This window comes from Manis pentadactyla, chromosome 9 (assembly GCF_030020395.1).
Source record: "Manis pentadactyla isolate mManPen7 chromosome 9, mManPen7.hap1, whole genome shotgun sequence".
NCBI classification, from domain to species: Eukaryota; Metazoa; Chordata; class Mammalia; order Pholidota; family Manidae; genus Manis; species Manis pentadactyla.
The window spans coordinates 35,960,979-35,974,723 of NC_080027.1; the positions used below are offsets into that span (position 1 = coordinate 35,960,979).

General features: G+C 46.0%; 1 protein-coding gene across 10 annotated transcripts in view; it reads left to right on the forward strand.

Moving 5' to 3' along the window:
- TENM4 (teneurin transmembrane protein 4) overlaps window positions 1-13,745 on the forward strand; it is a 717,007-nt gene that overhangs the window by 630,149 nt on the left and 73,113 nt on the right. The window lies entirely within an intron of this gene.

The window sequence follows — 13,745 nt, forward strand, 5'->3', positions numbered from 1 at the left end:
CTGTGAACTACGAAAAGGTATCCAAGACAGAGGGATTTATACTGTCTTTTAAGGGTCTTCCAATGGTGCAGTGCCTCATATATGCAGAGCTTTCTCCGAAAGCACCGCTGGGTTCAGCAGTCACAGACCACACACTTTCTTGGCTCATGACTTCCATGCCAGAAACTCCCTGCCCTCAGGGTACAGTGGGGTGTTGCCAGGTTGGGGGACTCTCAGATGAGGGGTGGGAAGGGAGAAGGAAGTCCTCAAATCCATTTAAAGGGGAACATCAGCAGGGCTTGGTCATTGGTTGGATATGCAGGATGCTGGAGAAAGGAGTCTCTGGCTCAGATGCCTGGGGGGCAGAGGGGCCTTCGCCAGGCTGGGACCGGAGCAGGAACAGTGTTGAGCCAGGTGAGGCCCTCCACCTTGGGCATGGTTAAGGGCGAGGAAGGGACCCGCCTTGGCAGGACACCCTAGAGGAGGCCTGTTTGCAGTTCCTGAGTAGTTCTGGAGCTCACATGGAGGTTAGGGCTGGAAAGCCTGATTTGGGAGCCATCAACAAACAAACAGCCATGAGCATGCACAGATTTGCTCAAGGAGGCTGCGAAAGGGGAAGAGAGAAGGAGCCTAAGAAGGAATCGCTCTTGTGGGGGGTGGTATGATCACCCCCAGAGTATAACTGGGAATGTGAGAAGTCCACGCCACGGGGATGTGATGGAGCAGGGTTCACACCTGCAGGCCCAGGAACTCCCGAGCCCATGCGTCCCACTGCCCCAGCCGCTCCCCCCAAGGAGCAGGGGCAAGATGGGAGAGGTGAAGTGGGGGGGTCCTCTGAGCCCAGCAAGAGGGGCTTAATATGAAGGTGCGAAAGCATTCAGAAATGAAGCTTTTTAGAAATGAAGATACAGTCCAAGCCCTTCAGCTCACCCTAAGAATATTGAGAACCTCAGATTTAAGTGACCTTCCCAAATTCACAGGTTAGTCAGGAGCCAGGAACCAGGAGCAGAAACAGAGTGAGAAAAAAACCTATTCATTTATCTTGGCCAGAAATGCCATTTTTGTCTCTGGGTAGGAAGCTTCCTGCTCTTTAACTCAGTTGTGTGATTTTGTATGTATGCTTATGGGCCTTCCTGTGGCGTGAGTTCTTTTAATCACTAGAGCTATAAATATTATTCCTACCAAGGGGAATGTTACTTGCTCAGCCTTTCTTTACTGCGCCCATTATGGAATCTGATTAGGGCTGTGGCTGGTAGGCTTCCTGTGGCTTTCCTGTTTAAGGGTTGCCCTTAGCATGCCATCCTGATCTGTGCCAGCAAGGACCGTGTCCCCTGCATGTTCTCTGGTCACACACCAAGACTGCTGCTTATGTGCCACAAATCACTGTGGGACCTGCACAGTGATTTCAGCCTTGTTGGTACAGCACATCTGACTTGCCTTAAGCAGCCTGTCAGGTGAGGAACTCGAGAAACCTGTACCTGGAGAAACGGACCTCCCAGCAGAGGGGAAGAGAGAGGCCTGGGTCAGGTCGAGCTGTGTTTCGATCCTGAATCTGCCACTCCTGGGTACCTGGCCCTGGGCAAGTGGCTTACTACAGCAAACACGTAAATGTCTGTCAACCCTCTAAACTGAGTCCTCCAGGAGAGGACTGTGTCTTTTAGCACTTAGTAGTTGCTTGAGACAAATATGCATATAGTTCACCATGAAGAAATGGCAGGAAGGAAGGAAAGAGGGAAGGACAGAAGGAGGGAGGTGGATAGAAAAACATTATCTATTTTACTGAATTTCATACTGAGGATTCAGAGTCCAGAGAAGTTAAATCATATGCTAAAAATTACATTACAGATGAATAGCAGAAACTGGAGTAGAAGTCAGCTCCCTGGTCACTGTTTATATATCTGTCACCTTCAGTTAAATTACATTTGCCTTGAAAGCAGAGACTATTCATCTCTCCAAACCTATAATACTTAGAGCAGGGCCTGGATATAGTATTTACTCTACAAATGAGTGGATAATGGAAGCTTCCAAATGTTACTGTAACAATTCCTTTTACCTGACATTTGCCCAAATCATTATGTCCCTGCTCCTTGCTGATCTAGATTCAGAAGAAGCAGCTCTCTACCACTGCTCAGTATCCCCAAACAGAGTTTTATGTAAAACAAGCCCAAGTAACTGGAAACCTAGAAACATAAAGCAGCAGGCACTCTTGTCGCTGGACTCCCTACTTAGTAGTCCATTCTCTTGATCAGGGCCAAATACCGTGCTTATGTGCCTAGTTGGGATAAGGTGAAATCAGTTACCAAGTCTGAGTTGTTGCTTTCTCTCCTCTCATACGGAGGAATGTGGTATCACAGAGAGTGCCCAGGGCTTGAATCTCCGCTTTGCCTCCCACGAGCTCAGTGTGACTGTGGTAAAATGACTTAACCTTTGTGCACATGCTTCCAATTGTAAATTAACAATAATAGTAACATTTAATGAAAGTCATTGAAAGGATTAACTGAAATAAAGCCCCTAGCACAGGGCTTGGTACAAAGGTGATCAGCAAATGGTTTTTATGGCAGCACAGTGGCCTAGTGAACATAAAGCTTTTGAATCACAACTGATCTAAAGTCTGTTGCGCCCACTTTCGAGCTGTGTGCCCTTGGGAAAATTCCTTAGCTTCTCTAAGTTCCGATTTTCTCATCTGTAAGAGTGGGATAATCGTGTATAGTCTGCAGGGCTGCCATGAGAATTAAATGAAAAAACAAAAAGTGCATGACATTGTAACCCAGTGCCAGCCACACAAAAAATGCTTGCAAATTATAATGGGATGGTAGTGGTGATGAAGGTGGTGGTGGTGTGAAAAAGAGCATCGAACTCTACTTCCTTAATTGGAAGGGAAACTCGAGAGTGACCTGCCCTCCAGGAAACTCTAGCAGCCACCCCGAGAGGAGCCACTCTAAACTGTCGAATCCTTATTTAAGGAAGGGAGAGGGCAGCATTCTGCCAGCCGCTGTCAGCTGCGACCCTTGTTAGGGAGGACTCCAGCGGCCCTTCTCCAGAGAGTGGGATTTCTGATGGGCAGGCCAACCTGACTCGGGGCCTGTGTAACAGTAACAAGGCTTGACAGAAAACCCCACATCGTCCTGCATCCCATCTGCTGTGCCAAGTTGTGTAGCCTGAATGGGAGTCCACTTAACAGGCTTCAAGAAACAAGCTGTCATTCAGAGCCCCAAGAGCATTTCTGAGCCCCAAAAGGTAAGGCAGCCCCAGAGGTGCAGCTTCTTCACTGCCGATTCCTGGCCGTGTGTCTGCCTCCGGAGTAAATATGAGGTGTGCTGGGACCCCGGGAAGGAGAGGAGTACAAGGCCGGACTGGAACTGACTCGCACAGTCCTCTGTGGGGTGGGGGGAGCAGGCAAGCCCATCTTCGGTGGCCAGGGCTCTTCCTCGCCAGAACTGCCTTCCTCAGGGGCCTGACCCCGGAGCTGGTGTGAGGAAGCAGGACGCTCTTCAGATCCACAAGCGACACAAGAAGTTACATGAGGGGCTCCTTATGCTTCTGTGTAGCCCCACAGCTGGTACCAGAGGGAGAGAAGCAGGGACAGCCCCCCCGGGAAGCTGGGCCACCGCTCCCCAGGATATGAGGACTCCAGCCGAGCAGAGTGGGCTCTGGGCAGGCTGGACTCCGCGGGGTAAAGCGCAGAGCTTGACTCAGAACTGAAGCAGAAGAACCACCAGGTGGAGTTGGCACGAGGAAGGCCTCCCTCAGGGATCCTGTCTGGCTCAGTTGTGTGACCCAGAGCCCAGCACAATGCCCAGCACCCAGAACAGATGTTTAATACAGGATGTAGTGAATATAGTAGTTCTGTCTGACATTCTACCACTGCTTCCTCAACTCCACGTAAAGTGAGAGGTGTGAATGCCTTCAGCTGATCTAAGGTAGGTCTGAAGTAGGAGGGGGCACAGCAGGAAGGGGGGCCCACACCACCAGGTTCGATGGCCTGAATACCGTCCTGCTTTCCTGGCCGGGACCCCTGCACCGCATCTGCTGAGTGGAGTGACCGTCCCTCACCTGGAGTTGTGGGGAGAATACAGTGCAGAGTGCCCTCTGATGAGGCCTGAGTGGGAGGGGAGAGGCCGCACTGGCAGGCAGAAGGAGGACCCCAGCTGGACTGTCAGGACAAGGAGGACAGATAACGGGGCCCAGAGGCTGGAGCTTGTGTCACACAGCCACAAAGAGAGGACAGCATGACAAAATTTCTCCTCAGCAAATACGCAAGGCAGCTACTCCTTCATACAACTCTGGTCACATCTCTTCTTTTGGGAAGAACTGACGGGGCTGGAACAGCTGGCCGTAGGGCAGGCAGACCACTTAGTGAATCATTGTGGATTGGCAGTGCTGGGCAGGTCAGCAGATTATAGGAAAAGGTTCTGACAAGAGAGCCGCCCACTAGCTATTTGAACATCAGTTCAGAATATGTTTGAGGACGTTGTATTGGTGAGGGAATAATGTGATGTTGTCAAGTCTTTTTGGGCTCCCCTAAACCTGTAAGTTATCCGCTCACTCAGGCAAGTAGATGCGTGTGGATAGGTTGTTAATGAACGTCAGCAGATAGGACGCATTGAACCCAAAGAGAAAAAGCTTGAGAAGTCAAGGGGACTTTAGGAAAAGTGATTAGCATGTTCATCCCAAAGGAGGTAAAAGATCCTGTCCTACAGAGAGGGTCAGCGCCCATGGAGAAGAGAGCCTGGGCAGGCCAGAGAGGGGCAGGGCTGCCCGCCAAACACAAGCTCTGTTTGGTAACACTGACCAGCACCTGCTCTGCTCTGGGCCTGTAGGAAGGTGAGCATCTGCTCCCCATCACCTGGGGGCTCCTCGTACACCCCACGGCCTATGAGTCATGGAACCCTGAGTGCCTAGCAGAGCGACTGGCCCAGACTGAACCACAGTGAACGCAGAGTGAATCAGCCAGCCGCCACTCAACTGTGGCCACGTGCCTGAGGAGACAGAGACAAAATGTCCTGAGAGGCCAAAGGGGAGGCGTCACTCCCACCGCAAATCCAAGGCCCTGAGCACCACACCACAGGGGCTGCATCTGGCACCTCTTTGTTTCTCCCGGTGTAGCTTGGCTCAGAGGAGGCAATAGTAGATGTTCAGTTTTGAAAATGAAAGAGCAAACAAACTAGTGAATGAAGACTTCTGTCACTAGATGCAATTTGGCCTGAGACAAAGATTCAGTGAAGAAGGTTGGCCATTGGACCATTACTTATCTTACTGGAGGTTATAGCAGTTTATACAGTTTAGTGGGTTGAAGCTACTCGTTTTTAAAGAAGTAAAATTATATGAAGTGGGGTCCAATTAAATGGAAAATATCAGAGCAGCACTGTAGAAAGGGTATTATTTCATGAAACTTGTTTTGGATGTGTGTGTGTGTGTGTGTGTGTGTGTGTGTGTGTGTGTGTGTGTGTGGACACATACTACTGAGTAAGCTGGATAGCTTATTGGGGGTTTCAGTTGAGCAGGATTTAGAAATGCTTTCTAGACTGAGGAACACAGCCTGACTTTCCAGGATGATCAAAAGATGGAGAGAATTTTAATGTGGCTGTAGCATACTTATAGTGGTACTATTTTCCAAATCAAAAGCAAAGACACATGCTCCAACATTTGAAATCAAGATGGTCTTGGGAAATCTGGGGGCTATGATCCTAACATGTAGAGAGAACTCGGGGGGAAGGAAGAATGCAGGGACTATGAGGTGGGTTGGGTCCTGAATTGTAAAGATCTGTCACTTACCCATTCAGTAACCAGTTAGAGCAGTTCATCACAGTCAGGACTTAAACCTGGCTCTAAGCAGAAGTAAAATAATCTCGGTGCCATGTAAGTCTTGAGAATGTCTTTCAGACCCTTTATAAAGGCACAGAGTTTCCAGGAATTTTAAAAGCAGCAGTTTACAAGAGGAAAAAAATAATGGAAAGGAGGGAGGAAAGATCATGTATGCAGTATAATTTTATCATCAGATCTAAAGCCAAATGCAAGTGCCGGTGGCACAGCAGCTACAGAAAAGCATTTGCCAGTCCTCCCCCTAGCTGCCCCAGGCCCAGACAGCCCTCAGGAAGCCCCCAGAGAGGCTGAGCAGGAGAGATCATCTAATGGAGTTCAGATAAACACCAGCTTCCTGACAGCCGGCCTCTGAGCGAATTTATTATTGAATTATACTCCTGCGTTTTCAGAACAAGCTGAGCTGACAGGCTGCCCCATCAGTTTAAAAGAGGGGAGGGTGGCCAGGGAGAGAGACAATGATAAATGACCCTGATGGAAGATGGGAGAAGGTAAAGATCCTGCTTCCTCCAAAATGTCAGCCTTTATATATTATTCATGATGGTTTTTAAAAAATCCCTCCCCACGTTGAAATGAATGTTTATGATGATAAAGCAACAAGGTGAATTTAATTCAGGATGCAGGCAGCAATTTCTCACATCATCCTGATGAGCAGCTAACAACTCCCCCTCTGCCACTTGATCATCCCTTTATTGATTTCAAAACCGAATTAAGACCTGTGTTTGCTGTGTAGCAGGAGTTTGTTCCTAGCTGCCTGTCACAAGGCGCTTTAGCAGAGGGCTCTGTGCTGAATCAGGAACCCCTCGGGGCTTAGAGGGAGTGGGCCTGCATTCCAGTCCTTGGGCAAATGAGAGCAAGTGACCTTGGGCAAGTCTCTGAATCACTCTGAGCCCCTCTTTCCTCATCTGTCACATGAGAATAGGAATCCACACCTTGTGGGGATGTCTGAAGATTAAATGAGATGGAAAACACTCGGGTGTCAGGGCAGTAAGCATTCAATAAGTAGTAGGTCATTATCACTATTAGCAAGAGTTAGTGTTAGCATTAGCAATGGCGTTTGTATTCATATAGGTTTTAGTGTCACTAGGAGAACTGGAACAAAGATAAAAGTCTTAGCCTGAAGCATTAATGTAGTTAAATAATTGATGTAAATGTCTTAGCGCCATGGCAGGTAGAGGTAAGTGGACCTTTGAGATTGTCAGGCCTTTACATAGAAGAGGAAGCTTTAAGGCCAGAGAAATCCTTGGCTCAGCAACATAGTAGGAGAGCCAGAGTCCTAAGGGAGTGCTGTCTACTGCAGTAATTCCAGTTTGTAAGTCAGGGACTTTCTGCACTTCCATCCGACACTGATCAATTTCAAGCAATAAGAAGTTAAAATATTGGAGAGCAGGGCATCACATTACCGACACTGTCCCTAATGGAGAAGGCAGGGTCAGGACTTGGCAAACACCTCGACAGTGAGTCTAACCAGCCTTCCTGGCCAGTCCGGGGGCGTCCGGAGTTGGCTGTAAGTGGACTCCACAGTGAGAGGCTGCAGTGTGTAGGATGCGCCTCTGGGCAGTATTCTGGCAAAGGAGAGAGATCTGCGACCTGCCTGCCTGTGCCACTGCTTCCCACCACTGCAGGGCCCTGTGACTCTACCTGCAGGTCTGTGGAACCTGTGGGTCTAACCTGCAGGCCTCTAGAACCAACCCCAATCTGAAGAGAAGGCTTAAAGCAATCATCTGAGCAAATCAGTCTCAGGTCCTTCAACTGGTCCTCTGTCTGACCCTTGGCTTACCAGCTCTGCCAAACAGGTTTATCCTTGTCCCAGAATCCCAGTGTCACTTATCATGGCTTAGTTCCTGATATAAGCAGCCTGGTACCCCTGCCACCCAAGGACTCATGCCTTGTTCTCCTTTGCCAGGCTCCCACCCCTGTCACATCTGGGTCTGGAACTCCATCTCTGCTCAGGAACCTGGGCATTATTTCCAGGCAACACATAGGACATCCATAACCAGCTGCTTCCGGGAGCTTCTTCATCATACCTGTGCCCTGTCACATCCTCCTCCCCTGTCCCTTGAGTGACTCTTGCCCTTAAATGCTGACTGTCTATTGCTCTGCACCTCAGGTCTAGCCTGTTTAGTGGGACTTCCTGCAGGCAGGGTTCTTTCTGCATCTCCGCCCAGCATCAGCCCCTACCCCCAGGAAGTAGGTCAAGTTATGGTTCAGCCTCGTCTCCCCTTTCTGGATAAAGCAGAGGAAGTCTCCCCTCCCTTTTCCAAATGAAGCTGGACCTGTCCTGTGCTCTGGCAGGAAGACAGGACACACAGTCACGGACCGAACTTCCCACTGAGTCATTTTTTAGCAAAGCTGCCTCAAGTGTTTCTAACAGCACAAACCATCTCCTGAGAAGCCTTCTTAGAAGAGGACTCTGGCTACAAAGCACAAAGAACAGCCTATATAGACACACCACACACATGCCACAGGCACACTGCCAGTGTTTCCAAGCCATGTCCTCCAGACCTGGCCAACCCTATTACCCAGGATCAGGAACTTGCTCCTCCAGAATGGCCTGTATTCGCCAGCATATCTCAGTCCTGCTTTCATTTGCCACCATCAGTGGACTCATTTCTCTGGAAATAATAATTTTATGAACAGGCTCTCTTCTTGTGTGCACCTTTGTCAGTGAGCAGAAACTATTCCAGAAGTTTCCTGTAGGAGACATCTCATCCCAGAGCATTAGCCTTCAGCAGTCAGGTTGCCCACGGGCTTGGGTGGTCAGAGCTGCAGCCTAGGAGCTTGTGCTGCCTGAGTCTGAAGGAGCTCAACAGCTACATAAAGCTGGGGAGTCACAGAATGGTGGCTTCCAGGCTTTGCAGGAGGCACAGCCTAAGGGCCCACAGGACACTAGGAGTTGCTGGGCCATCTTGTCATTAGATGCCCCCAGGTGGTGTAAGGGCACCATAGCGAGCCTGTTGATGCCCCAGTCTTGATGGGTGATGAGAGGAAGCCCCAGCCATCTTCAGAGATCATCTACCTCACCTGTAAGAGGAGCTTGGACTCAGTCACCCTAAGGATGCTTGCAGCTATAAAGTCAAACTTCTATTAATCTGAAGAAGTCTTTCAGAAGTGGATTTCTTCTTTCCTCTCCCTAGGCATATACCAAATAGTCCAAGAGGAAAAGCTTTTTTGGTCATGAACTAGAGTACTTCCCTGTGATGCTTATTCTACTTACCCACCAAGTGATCTGAAAGCTTCTTGTGGAATCTGAACTGAGCCCAATTCCAAATGGATGAGCAAAAGTCCAGGTCCTTAAGCAGGGCCTGGTGCTTGATTCTAACTGTGGGAATGATTGCATATCACACTGCAATGACTTTGATAGGCAGCTCCTCTTTTTATCCCATAATAGCTTTATATCCAGATTTTTTAAAAGTCAAATTATATTCATTCCAGAATGAGTTCTTCAGACATAGGGATTGTATCTCATTTATTGATAGTTATTTAACTGTTTAGAATACAACAGAACACAAAGTAGAAATTACAGTCACTGCTCTCCTACAGTTGCCATAAGTAAATAAGAAAATCAGTGAGGAAATATTGCCCCTACCACCCAGCACTGTGTATAGCACATAGTAGGTGCTCAGTTGAAGTTCCAGTGACAGAACCCAATTCTCATTTTCCAAGCCTTTGTCTATGCTTCTCTTCCCTCAGCCCATATATATGTATTTTTTACTTTGAGCTATATGAAATAACTATATTCATCTCTTTCCTGTCGTTATCTTGTTTCATTCACTTGTGTGATAATTCATTTGTTTCTTCACTCAACATTTATTGAATGCATACTATAGACCTCCTCCATCACTAAACACTGGAGTTACAGAGATGGAAAGGAGATTACTGTTAACCCTCAAAGAACTTGCAATCTAGAAAAGATGATGAGAAGTTTAAACTAGTGAAAACACGTTGGTGGGATGAGTACACTGCACTTTGCTCACCCAAGGAGGGGGTGACTTCTTTGTCCTGGGAGTTCAGGAAGCACTTCCCTGAGAAGCAGGCTTTAAGGGAGAGGTTATTAGGAATGGGGAGGAAAGACTTTGAAGGCAGATGGATCAGCATAGACAAAGGCAGGGAGGCAGGGAAATGCATGCCAAGGCAAGGATGTGAGAAGAAATCGAGCACAGGATGTGAGAATGGAAAAACAGGATATGAGCCTGAAGATGCCAGCAGGGGCCCGATCCTGAGGGGAGTTAGATGCCAAACTGAAGAGTTCGGACTTTATCTAGAGACAAAGTGGAGTGCTACAGGAAATGACCTGTGTCACACAGCATTGCTGATGATGGTGTAAAAAGAACAGAGATAAAGTCTGGAGAGTTAGCATCTTAGCTTTGCAAGGTTCCTCAAGAGAAGCTGTGGTCTCAATGTCAGGAATTAGGTTAAGTGATCAGATCAACTTCTGTTGGTTTTGGCCTCAGGTCATTGGAAGACATACACAGTAAACACAGGAGCCTTGAAATAAGTTATAAAGAATGAAGCACAACTAAAAAATTGTCTTTTGAATGTAATAATATGTAGCACATTAGAGTTCATTTCATCAAAGGAAATCACAGACATATGCCATTATATTTCTAGTGCAGTGTAGTGGTCCCAAGCAAGATGCCCACTGTGGTCTATGAGGTACAGGAAGAACATTTTAGAACATTTATCTAAACTTACTTTTTATCTTAAAATAAGAAAAAATGAATGTTCTGCTCCTATGGAACATTAGGTTTTCACTGATATGCTCCCTTGGTCCTAATGTTAGTCGGTACCTGCCTGGACCAGCACACAAGGTATTTTGAGGGAGCTGGTGATCCATTCCTTACAGAGGTAGACAGGAGATGTTTACTGGGTTATTCTAGTATATTACAACATGACTGCAGTGTGTATGTGCATGTGTAAAGTCTACTTTTAACCAAACTTATGTACAAAATGGTCCAGTGGCATAAAAGGATTTTTGCAAAGGAACTACCAGTCAAAGATAACATAGTGGAAGTACAAGCAAACAAGAAAGTGGCAGAGCTGGTAATTCTAGTGCAAGGTCTTCCTTAACTCCACTATGAAGTTAAAGTCAATAAGCATCTCTCTCATCAGATCTAACAAAAAGGTAACCAAGAGATGCAGAATTTTCAAGGATCTAACAAAAAGTTTATCAGAGCATTCAACACTATCCAGAAGATTATTTGAAATGCAAGGACACCTCAGAATGTTGCAGATTGGATGTCAAACCACCACAATGAAGCAAATATCACAATAAAGCAAGTCAAATGAGTGTTTTTGGTGTCCCAGATGCGTACAAAAGTTATTTTTATGCTGTACTGGAGTCTGTAAGGCATGCAATAGCATTTGTCCAAAAAGCAGTGCACATACCTAATATAAAAATACTTTATTACTAAAAAATACTAACCATCATCTGAGCTTTCAGTGAGTCATAATCTTTTTGCTGGTGGAGGGTCTTGCCCTGATGTTGATGGCTGCTGACTGAGAAGGGTGGTGGGTGCTAGAGGTTGGGGAGGCTGTGGGCAATTTCTTAAAGTAAGACAACAATGAAGATTGCCAAACTGGTTGACCCTCCCTTTCACAAATGATTTCTCTGTAGCATGCATTGCTTTTGATAGCATTTTACCAACAGTAGAACTTATCTCAAAATTGGGGTCAATTTTCTCAAACTGTGATACAGCTTTATCAAGTTTACATAGTAATCTCAGTCTTTTGATATCATTTCAATAACTTTCTCAGCACCTTTACCAAGGATAGATTCCATCTCAAGAAATCACTTCGCTCATCCATAAGAAGCAGCTCCCCATCCGGTCAGGTTGTACGTCTGACTACAGCACGTCTTCCTCAGCTTTGGGCTCCACTCTGACCTACGTCTCTGCTACTGCCGCATCTACAATAAACCCCCCAGTGACATCTTGAGCCCCTCAAAGTCATCTGTGAAGTTGGAACCAACTTCTTCCTAACTCCAGTTACTGTTGATATTTTGACCTCTTCCCATGATCACAAATGTTCTTAATGGCTTCTAGAATGATGAATCCTTTCTAGAAGATTTTCAGTTTACTTTGCCCACATCCATCAGAGAAATCACCACCTATGGCAGCTATAGCATTACAAAAACCTATTTCTTAAGTAATAAGACATGAAAATAGAAATTATTCCTTGATCCATGAGCTGCAGAATGGATGTTGTGTTAGCAGGCATGAAACAACATCAGTCTCATTGTACATCTCCATCAGAACTTTTGGGTGACCAGGTGCATGGTCAAGGAGCAGTAATATTTTGCAAGATCTTTTTTTTCTGAGCAGTAGGTCTCAACAGTGGGCTTAAAATATTCAGTGAACCATGTTGTAAACAGATGTGCTGTCATCAGGCTTTGTTGTTATATTTAAGGAGCACAGGCAGAGCAGATTTTACATAATTTTAAGGGCCCTAGGATTTTTGGAATGGTAAATGAGCTTTGGCTTGAACTGAATTTCACCAGCTGCATTAGCCCCTGATGAGAGTCAGACTGTCCTTTGAAGCTTTAAAGCCAGGTGTTGACTTCTCCTCTCTAGCTGTGAAAGTCCTAGGTAGCATCTTCTTCCAATAACCTGCTGTTTCATCTACATTGAAAATCTACTGTTTCATGTCACCACCCTCATTAATGATCTTAGCTTAATCTTCTGGATGAATTGCAGCAGCTTCTGCATCAGCACTTGCTGCTTCACCTTGCACTTTTATGTTGTGAAGACAGCTACTTGCCTTAAGCTTTGTGAACCAACCTCTGCTAGCTTCAGACATTTCTTCTGCGGCTGCTTCACCTTTCTCAGCCTTCATAGAATTGAACAGAATTAGGGCCTTGCTCTGGGTTAGGTTTAGGCCTAAGGAAAAGTTGTGGCATTTTGATCTTCTATCCAGACCACTAAAATTTCTCCATATCAGCAATAAGGCTGTTTCACTGTCTTACCACTCATATGTTCGCTGGAGTCACACTTGTGATTTCCTTCAAGAACTTTTCCTTTGCATTCACAACTTGGCTAAATGTTTGGCTCAACAGACCTAGCTTTTGGCCTGTCTCAGCTTTCAACATGCCTTCCTCACTAAGCTTAATCATTTCTAGCTTTTGATTTAAAATTAGAGACATGTGCAACTCTTCCTGTCACTTGAACACTCAGAAGCCATGTAGGGGTATTAATTGACTGATTTCAATATTGTTGTATCTCAGGGAATAGGGAGGCCTGAGAGAGCCCAGAGAGATGAGGAACGGCCTGGTGGAGAAGCAGTCAGAGCACATTTATCCATTAAGTTTGCCATCTTATGTGGACGTGGTTCATGGCCCTCCAGGACACACAAGCACAGTAGTTGTTCCTATTGTAGCTGTCAGAGGTCACTGATCACAGATTACCACAACAAATATAATAATAATAATAGAGTTTTAAATATTGCAAGAATTACCAAAATGTGACAGAGACGCAAAGTGAACAGATGCTTTTGGAAAAATGGTGCCAATAGACTTGCTTGATACAGGGCTGCCACAAACCTTCAATTTGTAAAAAAAAAAACAGTATCTACAAAGCACAGTAGAATAAAACGAGATGTAGTAAGAGGCATGCAATAAAATGTGGTATGCCTGTATTGACTTTTATCCATTAAACCCTGCACCAGATGAATATTAGGTCTTGCAAATATATGAGCTAATCGTTGTAACAAGTATGTACAATTTACTAATAAATATAAATACACCTAAGGAACCTGCTCACAAATGGTCTCAGGAAGGGTATGTAATCAGAAAGAGTTTTAAGAGCCCTGCTATGATGATGCTAACTCTGACTTTTGAGGCAACTAAGACAAACTGAGATTCTCAGTTATTTAGGTGTGTATCTGTGCCAGACTATAAGCGGCTGGAGGGGTGAAGTGACTCTCCTGAGTTCTCACAGGTAATAAATAAC